Source organism: Procambarus clarkii, chromosome 47, assembly GCF_040958095.1.
Source record: "Procambarus clarkii isolate CNS0578487 chromosome 47, FALCON_Pclarkii_2.0, whole genome shotgun sequence".
Classification (NCBI taxonomy): Eukaryota; Metazoa; Arthropoda; class Malacostraca; order Decapoda; family Cambaridae; genus Procambarus; species Procambarus clarkii.
The window spans coordinates 17,953,196-17,978,723 of NC_091196.1; the positions used below are offsets into that span (position 1 = coordinate 17,953,196).

General features: G+C 55.1%; 1 protein-coding gene across 1 annotated transcript in view; it reads left to right on the forward strand.

The window, feature by feature from the left end:
- LOC123762883 (enteropeptidase) overlaps nt 1–25,528 on the forward strand; it is a 125,187-nt gene that overhangs the window by 67,356 nt on the left and 32,303 nt on the right. The gene's annotated exons all lie outside the window — the stretch shown is intronic.

Consider the following 25,528-nt stretch of genomic DNA (forward strand, 5'->3'; position numbering starts at 1 on the left):
GTAAGTTCTTTCCTATCAGATCTGAATGTTTGGATCAATACAGTTTTGACAGCAGAGATGGGGATACCTAGATCTAATTCAACTTCAAACTTGTTACACGCTAATTTGGCTGCAATGTCTGTCTCATTATGATGGGTTATATTTATGTGTGAAGGTATCCATACAAAGGAGATTCGAGACCCGTTACTCTGTGCATCAATTAGGTCATTTATAATTGGGAGTATGAGGTTCTTGCTGTCGATCTTCCAAGAGAAGTTTTCGATTGCTTGAAGAGCAGACTTTGAATCGCAGAATATTATTCCTCCTCCAATGTTTTTTAATGTGCTGGTTGCTAAATGTAATGCTGCTAGTTCTGCTTGTGGGGAGGTCAGCCAGTTGTTTAGCCTGACACTGACAGACTTTGTGCAAATATTATTTCTATAAAACCTACATGTTGCTGCAGTCCGTCCAGTAGAAGACTGGACTGAGCCGTCGGTGTAGACACAGTGCTCGTGAGATCTTAGACTCTCGATGGAGGAGGCAATTGTTTCAAGAGTGACAGCTTTGAGTAGAGCAAGATTCTCATTATCTTTCTTGGTGACAGGTGTGTATGATACTTGAATGGAGGGGTACAGATAAAGAGGAATATCAGAGACAGGTAGATTGCACTTAAAAGGAATGTTAAGTTTAATGAGATTGTAAGCATTGTTTCTCAGCCAATTATCATTAAAGGAGTGAGTTGGTATGTCGGCACCAATCAAAAGGGTGTTAACAGCACTAAATAATTTGTCTCTGAGCAATGCAGGAGATGTAGGATCTCTCATGACTTTAAGGCAAAAGGTAGTGTTAACTTGCATTATTCTCTCTAGTATGGTTGGAAGCTTCAGTTCTTCCCTCATGTTGATGATTCTTGTGCATCTTGGGGCACCAAGAATTATCCTCATGGCCTCATTCTGTACTACTTCAAGTTTGTCCAACACAGAGGAGGGGAAATTAATTAAGTGCAGAGCATTATAATCAACGAGAGATCTAACAAACATCATATAGAATAGTCTGGCATATTTAATATTGATACCAATATTCTTACCAGTAAGTGTTGTCAATGGTTTTAGTCTTTCTTTTAACCTACGGTGTAGATCATTTACAATGTCACTGTTAATACCAACTCCAAGGTATTTGTGCTGCCTACACGTTTCAATGTTCTGGTTGTTGACCTTGAAAGTTATAGGGACATGAGTTTTCTCTTTGGGATGGAGAACTCTGGATTTAGTTATAGAGATAACAAGACCACATTCAATGCTTTTAGCAGCGAATGAATCAAGTAGAGCTTGCAGTCTAGTTTGGGAATTTGCAACAATGCAAATATCATCGGCATAACAAATGACGGCTTCGTCAGGTAGTGTGGGAATATCAATTGTTAATTTGTGCATCAGAACATTGAACAGTGTGGGACTTAGCACTCCACCCTGGGGTGTACCCAACTCAAAGGGTGCACAATGTTTACTTTTGACCCCCTTGAAAAGGACACTGACGACGAACTACGTCCAAGTTCCCGCTCCAGTCACCGCGGTGTTGACCTCTGTACACTTGATAATGTGTCCTCAGGGCGAGCCATCCCGACACCCCCCCCGGCGTCTGCTGCTCATCCTTCCCAAGCTGTGACAGCTTCACCGTAACACACAGGGTCTGTGACAGCTTTACCGCAACACACAGGGTCTGTGACAGCTTCACCGCAACACACAGGGTCTGTGACAGCTTCGCCGTAACACACAGGGTCTGTGACAACTTCACCGCAACACACAGGGTCTGTGACAGCTTCGCCGTAACACACAGGGTCTGTGACAGCTTCACCGCAACACACAGGATCTGTGACAGCTTCACCGCAACACACAGGGTCTGTGGCAGCTTCACCGCAACACACAGGGTCTGTGACAGCTTCACCGCAACACACAGGGTCTGTGACAGCTTCACCGCAACACACAGGGTCTGTGACAGCTTCACCGCAACACTCGGGGTCACGGTGGCGGCGCCTCACCTACTGTGCGGGGGAGCTAGTTATGATCCAGTAACTGTGCAGGGGAGCTAGTTATGATCCAGTAACTGTGCAGGGGAGCTAGTTATGATCCAGTAACTGTGCAGGGGAGCTAGTTATGATCCAGTAACTGTGCGCGGGAGCTAGTTATGATCCAGTAACTGTGCGGGGGAGCTAGTTATGATCCAGTAACTGTGCGGGGGAGCTAGTTATTACCCAGTAACTGTGCGGGGGAGCTAGTTATTACCCAGTAACTGTGCGGGGGAGCTAGTTATTACCCAGTAACTGTGCGGGGGAGCTAGTTATGATCCAGTAACTGTGTGGGGGAGCTAGTTATGATCCAGTAACTGTGCGGGGGAGCTAGTTATGATCCAGTAACTGTGCGCGGGAGCTAGTTATGATCCAGTAACTGTGCGCGGGAGCTAGTTATGACCCAGTAACTGTGCGGGGGAGCTAGTTATGATCCAGTAACTGTGCGGGGGAGCTAGTTATGATCCAATAACTGTGCGGGGGAGCTAGTTATGATCCAGTAACTGTGCGGGGGAGCTAGTTATTACCCAGTAACTGTGCAGGGGAGCTAGTTATGATCCAGTAACTGTGCGGGGGAGCTAGTTATTACCCAGTAACTGTGCGGGGGAGCTAGTTATGACCCAGTAACTGTGCGGGGGAGCTAGTTATGATCCAGTAACTGTGCGGGGGAGCTAGTTATGATCCAGTAACTGTGCGGGGGAGCTAGTTATTACCCAGTAACTTTGCGGGGGAGCTAGTTATTACCCAGTAACTGTGCGGGGGAGCTAGTTATGACCCAGTAACTGTGCGGGGGAGCTAGTTATTACCCAGTAACTGTGCGGGGGAGCTAGTTATGACCCAGTAACTGTGCGGGGGAGCTAGTTATGATCCAGTAACTGTGCGGGGGAGCTAGTTATGACCCAGTAACTGTGCGCGGGAGCTAGTTATGATCCAGTAACTGTGCGGGGGAGCTAGTTATGATCCAGTAACTGTGCGCGGGAGCTAGTTATGATCCAGTAACTGTGCGGGGGAGCTAGTTATGACCCAGTAACTGTGCGCGGGAGCTAGTTATGACCCAGTAACTGTGCGCGGGAGCTAGTTATGATCCAGTAACTGTGCGGGGGAGCTAGTTATGACCCAGTAACTGTGCGCGGGGACCAGTACGGGTCTAGCAACAAGGTTGACGCTGAACATGAAGGTGTCAAGTGCCATCAACAAGCACCAATGTCACCACCAACACACAGCAACAGCGTCAAGTGAACACAAAGGAACAGAGTTGCAACAGTGCACACGATGCACACTGACCACGACGTGGCAGGTGCAGTGCCATAACCTGCAACATGGCCCAAGAATTCGACCATTTATGAGCCACTTACTGTGTTGCGGGAGCACAATAGTGCCTCAGAGGCACACACGCGCCGCATTAAGCTCGGGTTACCAGCTCCAAGGGTGACGTGGTCTTAGGTTTCACTGCAATGATGAAAATGTCAACAGAGTTGAACAGTGTCGGACAGGCAACTGGCCAACTGCAGTGTTTGCTAACAGTGCAAAGTTATAGATCAAACTGCACTGTCCATGAGCGTTAACTTGCCAGAATTGTAACACATATCGTATAAGGCTTTGCTGAGGCCAGCACCCACCACTGAGGCCAGCACCCACCGCTGAGGCCAGCACCCACTGCTGAGGCCAGCACCCACCACTGAGGTCAGCACCCACCACTGAGGCCAGCACCCACCACTGAGGTCAGCACCCACCACTGAGGCACCCACCGCTGAGGCCAGCACCCACCACTGAGGCACCCACCACTGAGGTCAGCACCCACCACTGAGGCCAGCACCCACCACTGAGGCCAGCACCCACCACTGAGGCCAGCAGCCACTGCTGAGGCCAGCACCCACCACTGAGGTCAGCACCCACCACTGAGGCACCCACCGCTGAGGCCAGCACCCACCACTGAGGCACCCACCACTGAGGTCAGCACCCACCACTGAGGTCAGCACCCACCACTGAGGCCAGCACCCACCACTGAGGCCAGCACCCACCACTGAGGCCAGCAGCCACTGCTGAGGCCAGCACCCACCACTGAGGTCAGCACCCACCACTGAGGCACCCACCGCTGAGGCCAGCACCCACCACTGAGGCACCCACCACTGAGGTCAGCACCCACCACTGAGGCCAGCGCCCACCACTGAGGCCAGCACCCACCACTGAGGCCAGCACCCACCACTGAGGCCAACACCCACCACTGAGGCACCCACTGCTGAGGCCAACACCCACCACTGAGGCACCCACTGCTGAGGCCAACACCCACCACTGAGGCACCCACTGCTGAGGCCAACACCCACCACTGAGGCCAGCACCCACCACTGAGGCCAGCACCCACCACTGAGGCCAGCACCCACCACTGAGGCCAGCACCCACCACTGAGGCCAGCAGCCACTGCTGAGGCCAGCACCCACCACTGAGGTCAGCACCCACCACTGAGGCACCCACCGCTGAGGCCAGCACCCACCACTGAGGCACCCACCACTGAGGTCAGCACCCACCACTGAGGCCAGCACCCACCACTGAGGCCAGCACCCACCACTGAGGCCAGCACCCACCACTGAGGCCAACACCCACCACTGAGGCACCCACTGCTGAGGCCAACACCCACCACTGAGGCACCCACTGCTGAGGCCAACACCCACCACTGAGGCACCCACTGCTGAGGCCAACACCCACCACTGAGGCCAGCACCCACCACTGAGGCCAGCACCCACCACTGAGGCCAGCACCCACCACTGAGGCCAGCACCCACCACTGAGGCCAGCACCCACCACTGAGGCCAGCACCCACCGCTGAGGCCAGCACCCACCACTGAGGCCAGCACCCACCACTGAGGCACCCACCGCTGAGGCCAGCACCCACCACTGAGGCACCCACCACTGAGGTCAGCACCCACCACTGAGGCCAGCACCCACCACTGAGGCCAGCACCCACCACTGAGGCCAGCACCCACCACTGAGGCACCCACCGCTGAGGCCAGCACCCACCACTGAGGCACCCACCACTGAGGTCAGCACCCACCACTGAGGCCAGCACCCACCACTGAGGCCAGCACCCACCACTGAGGCCAGCACCAACCACTCAGGTCAGCACCCACCACTGAGGCCAGCACCCACCACTGAGGCCAGCACCCACCACTGAGGCCAGCACCCACCACTGAGGCCAGCACCCACCACTGAGGCCAGCACCCACCACTGAGGCCAGCACCCACCACTGAGACCAGCACCCACCACTGAGGCCACCACTGAGGCCACCACAGAGGCCAGCACCCACCACTGAGGCCAGCACCCACCACTGAGGCCAGCACCCACCACTGAGACCAGCACCCACCACTGAGGCCAGCACCCACCACTGAGGCCAGCACCCACCACTGAGGCCAGCAACCACCACTGAGGCCAGCACCCACCACTGAGGCCAGCAACCACCACTGAGGCCAGCACCCACCACTGAGGCCAGCACCCACCACTGAGGCCAGCACCCACCACTGAGGCCAGCAACCACCACTGAGGCCAGCAACCACCACTGAGGCCAGCACCCACCACTGAGGCCAGCACCCACCACTGAGACCAGCACCCACCACTGAGACCAGCACCCACCACTGAGGCCAGCACCCACCACTGAGGCCACCACTGAGGCCAGCACCCACCACTGAGGCCAGCACCCACCACTGAGGCCAGCACCCACCACTGAGGCCAGCACCCACCACTGAGGCCACCACTGAGGCCAGCACCCACCACTGAGGCCAGCACCCACCACTGAGGCCAGCAACCACCACTGAGGCCAGCACCCACCACTGAGGCCAGCAACCACCACTGAGGCCAGCACCCACCACTGAGGCCAGCACCCACCACTGAGGCCAGCACCCACCACTGAGGCCAGCAACCACCACTGAGGCCAGCAACCACCACTGAGGCCAGCACCCACCACTGAGGCCAGCACCCACCACTGAGGCCAGCACCTACCGCTGAGGCCAGCATCCACCACTGAGGCCAGCACCCACCACTGAGGCACCCACCACTGAGGCCAGCACCCACCACTGAGACCAGCACCCACCGCTGAGGCCAGCACCTACCGCTGAGGCCAGCATCCACCACTGAGGCCAGCACCCACCACTGAGGCACCCACCACTGAGGCCAGTACCCACCACTGAGGCCAGCACCCACCACTGAGGCCAGCACCCACCACTGAGGCACCCACCACTGAGGCCAGCACCCACCACTGAGGCACCCACCACTGAGGCCAGTACCCACCACTGAGGCCAGCACCCACCACTGAGGCCAGCACCCACCACTGAGGCACCCACCACTGAAGCCAGCCCCCACCACTGAGGCCAGCACCCACCACTGAGGCCAGCACCCACCACTGAGGCCAGCACCCACCTCTGAGGCCAGCACCCACCGCTGAGGCCAGCATCCACCACTGAGGCCAGCACCCACCACTGAGGCCAGCACCCACCACTGAGGCCAGCACCCACCACTGAGGTCAGCACCCACCACTGAGGCCAGCACCCACCACTGAGGCCAGCACCCACCACTGAGGCACCCACCACTGAGGCCAGCACCCACCACTGAGGCCAGCACCCACCACTGAGGCCAGCAACCACCACTGAGGCCAGCACCCACCACTGAGGCCAGCACCCACCACTGAGGCCAGCACCCACCACTGAGGCCAGCACCCACCACTGAGGCCAGCACCCACCACTGAGGCCAGCAACCACCACTGAGGCCAGCAACCACCACTGAGGCCAGCACCCACCACTGAGGCCAGCACCCACCACTGAGGCCAGCACCTACCGCTGAGGCCAGCATCCACCACTGAGGCCAGCACCCACCACTGAGGCACCCACCACTGAGGCCAGCACCCACCACTGAGACCAGCACCCACCGCTGAGGCCAGCACCTACCGCTGAGGCCAGCATCCACCACTGAGGCCAGCACCCACCACTGAGGCACCCACCACTGAGGCCAGTACCCACCACTGAGGCCAGCACCCACCACTGAGGCCAGCACCCACCACTGAGGCACCCACCACTGAAGCCAGCCCCCACCACTGAGGCCAGCACCCACCACTGAGGCCAGCACCCACCACTGAGGCCAGCACCCACCGCTGAGGCCAGCATCCACCGCTGAGGCCAGCACCCACCACTGAGGCCAGCACCCATCACTGAGGCCAGCACCCACCTCTGAGGCCAGCACCCACCGCTGAGGCCAGCATCCACCACTGAGGCCAGCACCCACCACTGAGGCCAGCACCCACCACTGAGGCCAGCACCCACCACTGAGGCCAGCACCCACCACTGAGGTCAGCACCCACCACTGAGGCCAGCACCCATCACTGAGGCCAGCACCCACCACTGAGGCACCCACCACTGAGGTCAGCACCCACCACCGAGGTCAGCACCCACCACTGAGGCACCCACCACTGAGGTCAGCACCCACCACCGAGGTCAGCACCCACCACTGAGGCACCCACCACTGAGGCCAGCACCCACCACTGAGGTCAGCACCCACCACTGAGGCCAGCACCCACCACTGAGGCACCCACCACTGAGGCCAGCACCCACCACTGAGGCCAGCACCCACCATTGAGGCCAGCACCCACCACTGAGGCCAGCACCCACCACTGAGGCCAGCACCCACCACTGAGGCCAGCACCCACCACTGAGGCACCCACCACTGAGGCCAGCACCCACCACTGAGGCCAGCACCCACCACTGAGGCACCCACCACTGAGGTCAGCACCCACTGAGGCCAGCACCCACCACTGAGGCCAGCACCCACCACTGAGGCCAGCACCCACCGCTGAGGCCAGCACCCACCACTGAGGCCAGCACCCACCGCTGAGGCCAGCACCCACCACTGAGGCCAGCACCCACCACTGAGGCCAGCACCCACCACTGAGGCCAGCACCCACCATTGAGGCCAGCACCCACCACTGAGGCCAGCGCCCACCACTGAGGCCAGCACCCACCACTGAGGCCAGCACCCACCACTGAGGCCAGCACCCACCACTGAGGTCAGCACCCACCACTGAGGCACCCACCACTGAGGCCAGCACCCACCACTGAGGCACCCACCACTGAGGCCAGCACCCACCACTGAGGTCAGCACCCACCACTGAGGCACCCACCACTGAGGCCAGCACCCACCACTGAGGCACCCACCACTGAGGCCAGCACCCACCACTGAGGCCAGCACCCACCACTGAGGCACCCACCACTGAGGTCAGCACCCACCACTGAGGCCAGCACCCACCACTGAGGCCAGCACCCACCACTGAGGTCAGCACCCGAGACGTAACTGCTCAACGTCGGTGGTGAGGTCACATGGATCTAAAGTCTTCAGGGACATCTTCACCTGTCTCCAACACACTACACACTACACCTGCCTCCAACACACTACACCTGCCTCCAACACACTACACCTGCCACCAACACACTACACCTGCCACCAACACATTACACCTGCCTCCAACACACTACACCTGCCACCAACACACTACACCTGCCTCCAACACACTACACCTGCCACCAACACACTACACCTGCCTCCAACACACTACACCTGCCTCCAACACACTACACCTGCCACCAACACACTACACCTGCCTCCAACACACTACACCTGCCACCAACACACTACACCTGCCTCCAACACACTACACCTGCCACCAACACACTACACCTGCCTCCAACACACTACACCTGCCACCAACACACTACACCTGCCTCCAACACACTACACCTGCCTCCAACACACTACACCTGCCTCCAACACACTACACCTGCCTCCAACACACTACACCTGCCACCAACACACTACACCTGCCACCAACAAACTACACCTGTCTCAAACACACTACACCTGCCTCCAACACACACCTGCCTCCAACACACTACACCTGCCACCAACCCACAACACCTGCCTCCAACACACAACACCTGCCTCCAACACACTACACCTGCCTCCAACACACTACACCTGCCTCCAACACACAACACCTGCCTCCAACACACTACACCTGCCTCCAACACACTACACCTGCCTCTAACACACTACACCTGCCTCCAACACACTGCACCTGCCTCCAACACACTACACCTGCCTCCAACACACTACACCTGCCTCCAACACACTACACCTGCCACCAACACACTACACCTGCCACCAACACACTACACCTGCCACCAACACACTACACCTGCCTCCAACCCACAACACCTGCTTCCAACACACTACACATGCCTCCAACACACTACACCTGCCTCCAACACACAACACCTGCCTCGAACACACTATACCTGCCTCCAACACACTACACCTGCCTCCAACACACTACACCTGCCACCAACACTACACCTGCCACCAACACACTACACCTGTTGTAGGACAGGCCCACGTTAATGGAGGCTGCACCACCACCGTCACTGCACCTCCACCGTCACTGCACCACCACCGTCACTGCACCACCACCGTCACTGCACCACCACCGTCACTGCACCACCACCGTCACTGCACCACCACCGTCACTGCACCTCCACCGTCACTGCACCACCACCGTCACTGCACCACCACCGTCACTGCACCTCCACCGTCACTGCACCTCCACCGTCACTGCACCACCACCGTCACTGCACCACCACCGTCACTGCACCTCCACCGTCACTGCACCACCACCGTCACTGCACCACCACCGTCACTGCACCACCACCGTCACTGCACCACCACCGTCACTGCACCACCACCGTCACTGCACCTCAACCGTCACGGGTCGTTGGAAGACCACAGCGAGGGAAGGGGGGACGTGTAGACCCCGAGAGAGCACCAGCAGTAATCTGGTTGGTGAGGTGAGGTGTAACTATGGGCCGGCCAGGTAACAGGTAGTGTGTGTGTGCTGACAAGTCCCCGGCACACACCAGGTGTGGCGCTCTCGGGCCCGGGTACGGGGTCCGGGGCGGAGGTCTCCACAAGTGCAGCTGGAGGTTGTGGTGTTGTAGGGGAGGCATGGTAGCATGTTGAGGGCGCTGGAGGTTGTGGTGTTGTAGGGGAGGCATGGTAGCATGTTGAGGGCGCTGGAGGCTGTGGTGTTGTAGGGGAGGCATGGTAGCATGTTGAGGGCGCTGGAGGTTGTGGTGTTGTAGGGGAGGCATGGTAGCATGTTGAGGGCGCTGGAGGTTGTGGTGTTGTAGGGGAGGCATGGTAGCATGTTGAGGGCGCTGGAGGCTGTGGTGTTGTAGGGGAGGCATGGTAGCATGTTGAGGGCGCTGGAGGTTGTGGTGTTGTAGGGGAGGCATGGTAGCATGTTGAGGGCGCTGGAGGTTGTGGTGTTGTAGGGGAGGCATGGTAGCATGTTGAGGGCGCTGGAGGCTGTGGTGTTGTAGCGGAGGCATGGTAGCATGTTGAGGGCGCTGGAGGTTGTGGTGTTGTAGGGGAGGCATGGTAGCATGTTGAGGGCGCTGGAGGCTGTGGTGTTGTAGGGGAGGCATGGTAGCATGTTGAGGGCGGTAGGGAGAGGCAGCTTTCTGCTGTTATGCAGGGGAGTTACGGAACACCTTGGTATATGATCCGAGCATGTATGGTGTATGCTCGGTATATGTCATGAGTATATAAGGTGTATGCTCGGTATAAGCTCCGAGCATGAAGGTGTATGCTGGGTGCAGTAGGTGTGTATACTAGCAGGTATAATATCAACCTATTCCTTCATGCGACCTATTTACTCTGCCACATTTATATTAATTGCTAAGGAGATACCCGGCGTTGCCCGGGTCTGTGTCCCCCATCTGACCTTCTATCCATCCATCCATCTACCCAAATTCCCATTCCCAAATTCTACTGGAGAATTCAACAGATTTAACTTTAATAATAGAGAGATTAACTGGGAAGAAGTAGAACAAGACCTCACAGAGGTGGCCTGGGACGACCAGCTAGACAGTGCCGACCTCCAGAGCCTCAAGACTAAGCTCAGAGGCTCTACACATGGGCTCAAGCCGCACACCTCTAAGACAGAAGAGGAAGAGCTGCAGACTGGAACGAGAACGACGTTTCCTCTATAGACGAAGAACAATAACCGCAGAACAACTTGAATGCTCTCACGAACGACAAAGAAGGCGACGTAGAGAAATAAAAACGATTGAGCTAAAGTTGGAAGAATAATATAAAATCCAGGAGAGGCAGAGAGAGCAAAAAGCCATCGGCGAAATAAAGACAAATCCATAATACTTGTTCTCTTAGAACAAGTATTGTTCTCCTAGAACAAAAACTACATTCAGTACTACAGCTTCCAAAACATCATATTGTTATTACAGTATATTGTTACAGCAATGTTGGTATTCCAGTGATGCTATAAATGATCTATTATTCTACCATGCAATATATGCAGGATGAGGACTGTGGCAGGTTGTGGTAGTGCCGACTTGTTCCCCTCTACGTCACTCTCCTCCCCCCCCCACCCCTTCCCAGGTCTTATGTAATGTTTAGTGCAGCCCAGCGGGCGGGGGCGGCCGCTGGGCACGACAACTTCCCCCACAAGGCGCCGCTGGGCACGACAACTTCCCCCACAAGGCGCCGCTGGGCACGACAACTTCCCCACAAGGCACCGCTGGGCACGACAACTTCCCCCACAAGGCGCCGCTGGGCACGACAACTTCCCCACAAGGCGCCGCTGGGCACGACAACTTCCCCACAAGGCGCCGCTGGGCACGACAACTTCCCCACAAGGCACCGCTGGGCACGACAACTTCCCCCACAAGGCGCCCCTGGGCACGACAACTTCCCCACAAGGCACCGCTGGGCACGACAACTTCCCCCACAAGGCGCCGCTGGGCACGACAACTTCCCCCACAAGGCACCGCTGGGCACGACAACTTCCCCCACAAGGCGCCGCTGGGCACGACAACTTCCCCCACAAGGCGCCCCTGGGCACGACAACTTCCCCCACAAGGCACCGCTGGGCACGACAACTTCCCCCACAAGGCACCGCTGGGCACGACAACTTCCCCACAAGGCGCCCCTGGGCACGACAACTTCCCCCACAAGGCGCCGCTGGGCACGACAACTTCCCCCACAAGGCACCGCTGGGCACGACAACTTCCCCCACAAGGCACCGCTGGGCACGACAACTTCCCCACAAGGCACCGCTGGGCACGACAACTTCCCCCACAAGGCGCCCCTGGGCACGACAACTTCCCCCACAAGGCACCGCTGGGCACGACAACTTCCCCCACAAGGCGCCCCTGGGCACGACAACTTCCCCACAAGGCACCGCTGGGCACGACAACTTCCCCCACAAGGCACCGCTGGGCACGACAACTTCCCCCACAAGGCGCCCCTGGGCACGACAACTTCCCCACAAGGCACCGCTGGGCACGACAACTTCCCCCACAAGGCGCCGCTGGGCACGACAACTTCCCCACAAGGCGCCGCTGGGCACGACAACTTCCCCCACAAGGCGTCGCTGGGCACGACAACTTCCCCACAAGGCGTCGCTGGGCACGACAACTTCCCCACAAGGCACCGCTGGGCACGACAACTTCCCCACAAGGCGTCGCTGGGCACGACAACGTCCCCACAAGGCGCCGCTGGGCACGACAACTTCCCCACAAGGCACCGCTGGGCACGACAACTTCCCCCACAAGGCGCCGCTGGGCACGACAACTTCCCCCACAAGGCACCGCTGGGCACGACAACTTCCCCCACAAGGCGCCGCTGGGCACGACAACTTCCCCACAAGGCGCCCCTGGGCACGACAACTTCCCCCACAAGGCGCCTCTGGGCACGACAACTTCCCCACAAGGCGTCGTTGGGCACGACAACTTCCCCACAAGGCACCGCTGGGCACGACAACTTCCCCACAAGGCGTCGCTGGGCACGACAACTTCCCCCACAAGGCGCCGCTGGGCACGACAACTTCCCCACAAGGCGCCGCTGGGCACGACAACTTCCCCACAAGGCGCCGCTGGGCACGACAACTTCCCCACAAGGCGCCGCTGGGCACGACAACTTAAGGGTCATGAAGGACATTGTCAAACGGGACCTCAACTCCGAAGTGAACTTGATGAAGATCGCATGAAAGAGTATATGTATTGAAGCACTGTTACTCTGACTTAACCATAACTTCTTCAGGAACCCCATATTTTGTGTCTCTCACTTTGTGTCTCTGTGTCTCCCTCTGTCTCCCTGGTGGGGCAGGCCAGGTGGTAGTGGTGTTGAGGGGGACCTGGTGAGGGACCTGGTGAGGGACCTGGTGAGGGACCTGGTGAGGCAGGCCAGGTGGTAGTGGTGTTGAGGGGGACCTGGTAAGGGACCTGGTGAGGGACCTGGTGAGGGACCTGGTGAGGGACCTGGTGAGGGACCTGGTGAGGCAGGCCAGGTGGTAGTGATGTTGAGGGGGACCTGGTGAGGGACCTGGTGAGGGACCTGGTGAGGGACCTGGTGAGGGACCTGGTGAGGCAGGCCAGGTGGTAGTGGTGTTGAGGGGAGGAACCAGGAAGAGGTCTCTGTGTTTAGTCACACAACACACGCGGCCGACTTAGGCAGTAGGAATGTCTGGTAGGGAGCTACCAGTCCTACTTCTCCCACACACACTCCCACACACACTCCCACACACACACTCCCACACACACTCCCACACACACTCCCACACACACTCCCACACACACTCCCCCACACACTCCCCCACACACTCACACACACACTCCCACACACACACAGTCCCACACACACTCCCCCACACACACACTCCCACACACACACAGTCCCACACACACCCCCACACACACACTCCCCCACACACACACTCCCACACACACTCCCACACACACACAGTCCCACACACACCCCCACACACACACTCCCCCACACACACACTCCCACACACACACAGTCCCACACACACTCCCACACACACACTCCCCCACACACACACTCCCCCACACACACACACTCCCACACACACACAGTCCCACACACACCCCCACACACACACTCCCCCCCACACACACTCCCACACACAGTCCCACACACACCCCCACACACACACTCCCCCACACACACACTCCCACACACACACAGTCCCACACACACTCCCACACACACACACACCCACACACACACTCCCACACACACACTCCCCCACACACACACTCCCACACACACTCCCACACACTCACACACACACACTCCCACACACACACTCCCACACACACTCCCACACACACTCCCACACACACACTCCCACACACACTCCCACACACACTCCCACACACACACACAGTCCCACACACACTCCCACACACACACTCCCACACACACTCACACACACAGTCCCACACACACACTCCCACACACACACACCCCCACACACACATTCCCCCCCACACACACTCCCACACACACACTCCTCCACACACACACTCCCACACACACACTCCCACACACACTCCCACACACACTCCCACACACACTCCCACACACACACTCCCACACACACTCCCACACACACACAGTCCCACACACACTCCCACACACACTCCCACACACACTCCCACACACACACACTCCCACACACACACAGTCCCACACACACACACACTCCCACACACACTCCCACACACACTCCCACACACACTCACACACACACTCACACACACACACAGTCCCTCACACACTCCCACACACACTCCCACACACACACACTCCCACACACACACACTCCCACACACACACACACTCCCACACACACTCCCACACACACTCCCACACACACTCACACACACACTCACACACACACACAGTCCCACACACACTCCCACACACACTCACACACACACACAGTCCCACACACACTCCCACACACACACACTCCCACACACACACAGTCCCACACACACACACACTCCCACACACACTCCCACACACACTCCCACACACACACACTCCCACACACACACAGTCCCACACACACACACTCCCACACACACTCCCACACACACACTCCCACACACACTCCCACACACACTCCCACACACACACACACTCCCACACACACTCCCACACACACTCCCACACACACACTCCCACACACACACAGTCCCACACACACACACAGTCCCACACACACTCCCACACACACTCCCACACACACACACACACTCCCACACACACACAGTCCCACACACACTCCCACACACACTCCCACACACACTCCCACACACACACACACACACTCCCACACACACTCCTACACACACACTCCCACACACACTCACTCCCACACACACTCCTACACACACTCCCACACACACACTCCCACACACACACTCCCACACACACACACACACTCCCACACACACACTCCCACACACTCACACACACACTCCCACACACACTCACTCCCACACACACTCCTACACACACTCCCACACACACTCCTACACACACACTCCCACACACACTCACTCCCACACACACTCCTACACACACTCCCACACACACACTCCCACACACACACTCCCACACACACACACACACTCCCACACACACACTCCCACACACTCACACACACACTCCCACACACACTCACTCCCACACACACTCCTACACACACTCCCACACACACACTCCCACACACACACTCCCACACACACACACTCCCACACACACACTCCCACACACTCACACACACACTCCCACACACACACTCCCACACACTCACACACACACTCCCACACACACACTCCCACACACTCACACACACACTCCCACACACACACTCCCACACACTCACACACACACTCCCACACACACACTCCCACACACTCACACACACACTCCCACACACACACTCCCACACACTCACACACACACTCCCACACACACTCACTCCCACACACACTCCTACACACACTCCCACACACACTCCTACACACACACTCCCACACACACTCACTCCCACACACACTCCTACACACACTCCCACACACACACTCCCACACACACACTCCCACACACACTCCCACACACACACTCCCACACACTCACACACACACTCCCACACACACTCACTCCCACACACACTCCTACACACACTCCCACACACACACTCCCACACACACACTCCCACACACACACACTCCCACACACACACTCCCACACACTCACACACACACTCCCACACACACACTCCCACACACTCACACACACACTCCCACACACACTCCTACACACACTCCCACACACACTCCCACACACTCCCACACACTCACACACACACTCCCACACACACACTCCCACACACTCACACACACACTCCCACACACACACTCCCACACACTCACACACACACTCCCACACACACACACTCCCACACATACTCCCACACACACTCCCACACACACACAGTCCCACACACACTCCCCCACACACACTCCCACACACACTCCCACACACACACACACACTCCCACACACACACTCCCACACACTCACACACACACTCCCACACACACTCCTACACACACTCCCAGTATAACTGTTAATATAGAAGGCCATAGATATAACATTAAAAGTAGTCCTTCACCAGAAGGGAAGATTCACCCTTTGTAAAATTATGAAGTGAGTTGGTTGAAAGGCCAGGAAGGGCCATCCCTCCCCCCTCCTCCAAGGTATTAGAGCTCATGTGAGAGGAACAAGGAGCGCCACATGGGCCCTGTGAGAATAATTCAACAATGTAAAATAATTCAGTTATTAAAGTAATTGTAGGAATAATCAATCATGTTTAAGTACGTATGTTAAAATTAACGTCAATTGAGAATAAAGAATAAGCCTTGTATGTTGTTAAAGAGGCATTTGACCTCAGTGAGACTATGGTATCTCGTTACTTGGGAAACATGTACCTACCAGTTTGCTTATTAATTTATGTAAATTAGTGAAATGCAAGTGCTATTGAATATTGCAATTAGCCTGGCTCAAGTATCTAGATAATTTCCCAATTGTTTTGGAATAATAAGTCGCCTTCAGTGACGAGTACAAGATTTTAGTTAGTAAGCGTCTCGTCGTTGAAGATTAATTTGGCAACTAAGCTAAGGTCAGCCTCACAGAGGTCAGTAGAGAAGTTAGTCAGTGTGGACTGTGGACTGGGCAGCAACTGGAGGTGGGACTGCTTCCCCCCTCCCCCCCCCCCGGGTACCGAGGCAGAACATGGTGGTATTTTGGGTAAAAAAAATCTGTCTGTTTGTTTTAAGTGCAGTTGTAGAATCTACATTATTTTGTAGTCAATACCATTGCCTCAGTTTACGAAGTGTTCAGATAGAGTGTGTTCTTTTATTTTCATTGATAAACTTTGTTTTAATAAATCTTGTTTAGGGTTTATGGTGTTTAGTGGATTCCCCCCCCCCAAAAAAAAAAAAAAAAAAAAAAAAAAACAACGTATTTTTCATGCTATTGTTGGGCTCCAGACCCCAGGCCTTGTACTAGGCTCCTCTGCAGGCCTGCAAGAATTTATATAATACCTCAGATGATCCCTCTGTGCGTTGATTTAAACCACACTAAACGTAAATTCATCCCTCCCTTTTCAATTAATTGGGGATCAGCCTTATAGGAATTCATGTTTAATTTAATGATCCAACCTGTAAACAGTTAATAGCTAGTGGAACTCGGGGTGGTGGTGGCGGCGTGCCCCGAAGTTGCACAGTACCATAAAAGGTACCGTGTCCTCGTGACGTTTAATATCTAAGCGATCAAACGTTTTAAATTCGAGGATTTTGGACTAGAGGTTACATTGGACACTTTGGGGATAAATAGAGTTAATAACGACCAGTATTTAATCACATAAGTGATGTTAAAGGCAGGTCCCCCCCACACACTCCCACACTATCCCACATACTCCCCCACACTCCCACACACTATCCCACATACTCCCCCACACTCCCACACACTATCCCACATACTCCCCCACACTCCCACACACTATCCCACATACTCCCCCACACACTCCCCCACTCCCTTTCACACTCCCACACACTGCTTGATACCTGGTTGATGGGGTTCTGGGAGTTCTTCTACTCCCCAAGCCCGGCCCGAGGCCAGGCTTGACTTGTGAGAGTTTGGTCCACCAGGCTGTTGCTTGGAGCGGCCCGCAGGCCCACATATACCTGGTTGATGGGGTTCTGGGAGCTCTACTGCCCAAGCCCGGCCCGAGGCCAGGCTTGACTTGTGAGAGTTTGGTCCACCAGGCTGTTGCTTGGAGCGGCCCGCAGGCCCACATATCCACCACAGCTCAGTTCGTCCGGCACTCCTTGGAGAAAACTATCTAGTTTTCTCTTGAAGATGTCCACGGTTGTTCTGGCAATATTTCTTATGCTCGCTGGGAGTGTGTTGAACAACCGTGGACCTCTGATGTTCATACAGTGTTCTCTGATTGTGCCTATGGCACCTCTGCTCTTCACTGGTTCTATTCTGCATTTTCTTCCATATCGTTCACTCCAGTATGTTGTTATTTTACTGTGTAGATTTGGGACCTGGCACTCCAGTATTTTCCATGTGTATATTATTTGGTATACCTGACTCTCCTGCCCAGAAGGGGGAAATGAGTACTGAGCAGTACTCAAGACAGGATAACACAAGTGATGTGTAGAGTACAACCATTGTGATGGGATCCCTGGATTTGAAAGTTCTCGTAATCCATCCAATCATTTTTCTGTCGACGCATTATTTGCTTGGTTATGGTCCCTAAACGTTAGGTCGTCGGACATCATTATTCCCAAATCCTTTACATGCTGCTTTCCTACTATGGGAAAATTTGATTGTGTTTTGTACCCTGTATTATGTTTAAGGTCCTCATTTTTACCGTATTTGGGTACCTGGATTTTTTCACTGTTAAACATCATGTTATTTTCTGCAGGCCAGTTGGAGTGCACTCTAACACACTCCACCTACACACTACCCCACACACTCCCACCCACTCCCACACACTCCCCTACACTGCCTGACACATGCTCGACACAATCAATGAAAAATACTCCACCCCATCAATGACACATGCTCGACACCATCAATGACACATGCTCCACGCCATCAATGACACATGCTCCACCCATCCATGACACATGCTCCACACCATCAATGACACATGCTCGACACCATCAATGACACATGCTCCACACCATCCATGACACATGCTCCACACCATCAATGACACATGCTCCACACCATCAATGACACATGCTCCACACCATCAATGACACATGCTCGACACCATCAATGACACATGCTCCACACCATCCATGACACATGCTCCACACCATCAATGACACATGCTCCACCCATCCATGACACATGCTCCAGCCATCCATGACACATGCTCCACACCATCAATGACACATGCTCCACACCATCAATGACACATGCTCCACACCATCAATGACACATGCTCCACACCATCAATGACACATGCTCCACACCATCAATGACACATGCTCCACACCATCAATGACACATGCTCCACACCATCAATGACACATGCTCCACACCATCAATGACACATGCTCCACACCATCAATGACACATGCTCCACACCATCCATGACACATGCTCCACACCATCAATGACACATGCTCCACACCATCAATGACCCATGCTTCACACCATCCATGACACATGCTCCACACCATCAATGACACATGCTCCACACCATCAATGACACATGCTCCACACCATCAATGACACATGCTCCACACCATCAATGACACATGCTCCACACCATCAATGACACATGCTCCACACCATCAATGACACATGCTCCACACCATCCATGACACATGCTCCACACCATCAATGACACATGCTCCACACCATCAATGACCCATGCTTCACACCATCCATGACACATGCTCCACACCATCAATGACACATGCTCCACACCATCAATGACACATGCTCCACACCATCAATGACACATGCTCCACACCATCAATGACACATGCTCCACACCATCAATGACACATGTTCCACACCATCAATGACACATGCTCCACACCATCAATGACACATGCTCCACACCATCAATGACACATGCTCCACACCATCAATGACACATACTCCACACCATCAATGACACATGCTCCACACCATCAATGACACATGCTCCACACCATCAATGACACATGCTCCACACCATCAATGACACATGCTCCACACCATCAATGACACATGCTCCACACCATCAATGACACATGCTCCACACCATCAATGACACATGCTCCACACCATCAATGACACATGCTCCACCCCCTTCCTCCTCTGCTGTAGTATTCACCACTAGACACAACCTCAAAAAAGATGGGCAGCGCCGATCTGGGTTAATGATTGTTGAGGGGGGAGGGGGAGGGGAGGGGGCAGAGAGAGAGAGAGAGAGAGAGAGAGAGAGAGAGAGAGAGAGAGAGAGAGAGAGAGAGAGAGAGAGAGAGACAGACAGGGGAAGTCACCTAGGGAGAAGAGTAAGGGGTGACACCTATGGAGTGACAGGAGACACAAGATGACACTTAGGGAGGAACAGGTGACACCAGGTGACACTTAGGGAGGGGCAGGTGACACCAGGTGACACTTAGGGAGGGACAGGTGACACTTAGGAAGGTACAGGTGACACCAGGTGACACTTAGGGAGGGACAGGTGACACCAGGTGACACCAGGTAACACTTAGGGAGGGACAGGTGACACCAGGTGACACTTAGGGAGGGACAGGTGACACCAGGTGACACTTAGGGAGGGACAGGTGACACCAGGTAACACTTAGGGAGGGACAGGTGACACCAGGTGACACTTAGGGAGGGACAGGTGACACCAGGTGACACTTAGAGAGGGACAGGTGACACCAGGTGACACTTAGAGAGGGACAGGTGACACCAGGTGACACTTAGGGAGGGACAGGTAACACCAGGTGACACTTAGGGAGGGACAGGTGACACCAGGTGACACTTAGAGAGGGACAGGTGACACCAGATGACACTTAGGGAGGGACAGGTGACACCAGGTGACACTTAGGGAGGGACAGGTGACACCAGGTGACACTTAGAGAGGGACAGGTGACACCAGGTGACACTTAGGGAGGGACAGGTGACACCAGGTGACACTTAGGGAGGGACAGGTGACACCAGGTGACACTACACACGAGAGTGCTACACTCCCTTCACCCAACACCTGTCGATCTATCTTCTTCACCACACACAGGCACACACGCGCGCGCGCATACAGCCTGAAGGAGTAGACTGTAGAGGCAACCACCTCACTCCACAACTTTAGAAGCAGATGACAGGGAAATAGATCAGAAATCATTACAGTAAACAACCAGCGGCTAGAACAGCGGGGTCCAAGAGCTAGAGCTCGATCCTGCATGCACAAACAGGTGAGTACAAATAGAGGAGCACACACACAGACACATATAACGCAGTTTCAAAGCGCTATATGACAAAGAGTGCTGGGAAGACGGGACACCACGAGCGTAGCTCTCATCCTGTAATTACACTTAGGTAATTACACACACATTCTGTGACACTGTAAGACAGAAGAGTAAGGGGAGACATGATCACTACCTACAAAATTCTCAGAGGAATTGACAGAGCAGATAAAGATAAACTGTTTAACACTGGTGGGACGCGAACAAGGGGACACAGGTGGAGACTGAGTACCCACATGAGCCACAGGGACGTTAGAAAGAACTTTTTCAGTGTCAGAGTAGTTAGTAAATGGATTGCATTAGGAAGTGATGTGGTGGAGGCTGACTCCATACACAGTTTCAAGTGTAGATATGATAGAGCCCAGTAGGCTCAGGAACCTGTACACCTGTTGATTGATGGTTGAGAGGCAGGACCAAAGAGCCAAAGCTCAACCCCCGCAAGCACAACTAGGTGAGTACACACACAGGAGAGAGAATTTTGCATGTAAACAAACCCCAACATGGCTTTAGAGAAGGGAAATCATGCCCAAAGAACCTATTGGATTGGTGGAGGGTAGATGATCAATATGTTGGCGTCACTGGTGACTGATGGAGGGTAGATGATCAATATGTTGGCGTCACTGGTGACTGATGGAGGGTAGATGATCAATATGTTGGCGTCACTGGTGACTGATGGAGGGTAGATGATCAATATATTGGCGTCACTGGTGACTGATGGAGGGTTGATGATCAATATGTTAGGAATGCCTCTACAATACAGTGCCACAATATGCCCGGGAGCCACTTGATGGGGGGTGCCAGTACAGTGCCACCGTATATTAAAGTCAGACAAACTTAGTTACAATGTTCTGCCTTTGCCAGGATTTTGGGAGAACGTATTGAGAGGCAGTGACCGTGTTCAGAAGAGGCTGCAGGAGCCTAGCATGAACGAGCACAACGCTGCCACGACTTTGAAAGTCTTCCGAGGTCATTGTGATGGTGAGAGTGCTGGGCACTCGAAGCAGGACTCTATCACGAATGGAGTAGTGAAGGTGAAGGGCGTCAGAGCACAAGGAGAGCAATGGCTGATGAGATCTGGAGAGACACTGCGGGTAGCAGCCAAGGAAGAAATAGGGAGAGTAGTGAAGGTAACACAGAATGTCTTGAGAGAGAGACGGACGAAGGGTTCCCAGCACACTGTCGCCAAGGATGGGTTCCTTCTACATGTCCACGACTGCCTTACGGTGCCAACAATAACGACATCAATAACTGCACAAATTTGGGCGAATTGTAGAGCTGAGATGTTCGGCAGCTATATAAACACATTTACGACTGCTTAATCTTGCTATCAAGAACCTCTCGAATTTATAGTTAATGAGAGCGTCTTCCTCAATCTTGGCTCCAATATTCACATACTGCTGAACATCACAGTACCCATCACAGTACCATCACAGTACCCACCACAGTACCCATCACAGTACCCATCACAGCTGTGAGTGATCATGTCGCAAGATAAACCTAGTGCTTCCTTACTTGAGAGTCTCCGTGGGTCAAGGCAGACTCTTGTCATCTTGCTCTGCCGAGGTAATGTTATGGTCCAGTTATGTAAGAGACGGCTGTAAGACGTGTGGCCACGGCCGCAGTTTGAGAGGTTGCCGCAGGTGCCTCTGTCGCAGATGCCTCTGCCGCAGGTGCCTCTGCCGCAGGTGCCTCTGCCGCAGGTGCCTCTGCCGCAGGTGCCTCTGCCGCAGGTGCCTCTGCCGCAGGTGCCTCTGTCGCAGGTGCCTCTGCCGCAGATGCCTCTGTCGCAGGTGCCTCTGTCGCAGATGCCTCTGCCGCAGGTGCCTCTGCCGCAGGTGCTTCTGCCGCAGGTGCCTCTGTCGCAGGTGCCTCTGCCGCAGGTGCCTCTGTCGCAGGTGCCTCTGTCGCAGGTGCCTCTGTCGCAGGTGCCTCTGCCGCAGACACGCCCCCGCAGAGAGGTCAGTGCCCCTGGGTCGCCAGACAGCTCCTGCAGATAAACTCCCTCTGTTATAATGTAAACAGAGTTCCTCTGTTTACATTATAACAGACACCATACCCTCCTTCCTCATGCCCGGCCCCTCACCCTCCTTCCTCATGCCCGGCCCCTCACCCTCCTTCCTCATGCCCGGCGCCTCACCCTCCTGCCTCATGCCCGGCGCCTCACCCTCCTTCCTCATGCCCGGCCCCTCACCCTCCTTCCTCATGCCCGGCCCCTCACCCTCCTTCCTCATGCCCGGCGCCTCACCCTCCTTTCTCATGCCCGGCGCCTCACCCTCCTTCCTCATGCCCGGCGCCTCACCCTCCTTCCTCATGCCCGGCCCCTTACCCTCCTTCCTCATTCCCGGCGCCTCACCCTCCTTCCTCATGCCCGGCCCCTCACAATCATTCCTCATGCCCGGTCCCTCACCCTCCTTCCTCATGCCCGGCCCCTCACCCTCCTTCCTCATGCCCGGCCCCTCACCCTCCTTCCTCATGCCCGGCGCCTCACCCTCCTTCCTCATGCCCGGCGCCTCACCCTCCTTCCTCATGCCCGGCGCCTCACCCTCCTTCCTCATGCCCGGCCCCTCACCCTCCTTCCTCATGCCCGGCCCCTCACCCTCCTTCCTCATGCCCGGCGCCTCACCTACGGGTCTCACCCACCTCCCCCATGGACCTAATGAACCAATGGACACTAGTGCGCTCTAGGGTTAATATTGTTGCAGTCTAACAGCCCAGTTTAGAGCCGGAGAAACTGCTGACCTAGAGAGCGTGCAAAGATCCTTTACCGTTAGAATCCACTCTATAAGTCATCTTAATTATTGGGACCGATTAAACGATCGTAATCTGTATTCTCTATAGAGCGCAGGTGATAGAGATACATAATAATCAACACGTGGAAGATATTAGAGGGGCTGGTCCCAAACCTGCACACAGAAATATCATCACCTGAGACTAGGAGGCATGGCAGAATGTGCAGAATACCCCCGTTGAAAGGCAAAGGTGCAATAGGTACTCTGAGAGAGAACTCTATCAACATTAGAGACCCGAGACTGTTCAACACGCTTCCACTATACATAAGGGACATAACTGACCAACTCCTCACAGTGTTCAAGAGAGAACTCTGCTAACACCTCCAAAGGATACCTGATCAACCAGGCTGTGATTCATATGTCAGGCTGCGAGCAGCCGCGTCTAACAGCCTGGTTACCCGGACGACAAACCGGGAGGCCTGTTCGAAGATTGGGCCGCGGGGCTGTTGATCCCCGCAAACTACACAAGGTATTCCTGTCCTGAGAATCAAAGGTTAGAATGAGGGAGGGTTAGAGTGAGGGAATCCCAGTAAGTCCACAGAGGTGATGTGTGGAGGCAGTCGTACTGAAGAAGGCAGTTTACCTTGGGCAGTCCACGAACTCTGAGCTTGGTCCTGAAAGATGACTAAGTAAGCTGCCGCCGATCTGAGCAGTGTGTTAGTTGTTACTCTACACAGTGTTGGTAGAGATCGGCGTACCCCGGGATTGGCTTAGGAGAGTAACAGACGACAGTGAGGCGCCTGTGGTGAAGTGCTGCTAGCCGGTTGCTAGAGGCTTCTGCCAGGAGTTAGCTGCCACTGTATACGGTTGTTAGTGACCCCAATCAGCGTGTGGCTGAAGTCCTCTACCAGCGAGTGGCTGGAGAGAGATAGTGGGGTATAGGCACCTCGTGATACTGTGTCGGGGGACTGGCCCACGTGAAAGGTGAACTCGCCAGTGTTTCCCAGTACGGGTGGATGAGGTACTGGGTGGTGGATACACTGGTGTTGGCCAACACTGCATGTGAGCGCTTTTGGTGTCCTGTGTGAAAGTGACATCACTGTAAATAGGTGTAATAATAATCTATTTATTATATCTTAAAGGTATAAGTGTAAATATAGTGGTGAAGGGAACTGTGTATTGTTCATCCCACCTTTCTCTTATTGCACTATATTGCCAATTCTTGAACGCGTACTACTGACTTGGGGTCGGACATTATAAACGAGGTTCACCCATCAAGAACCCG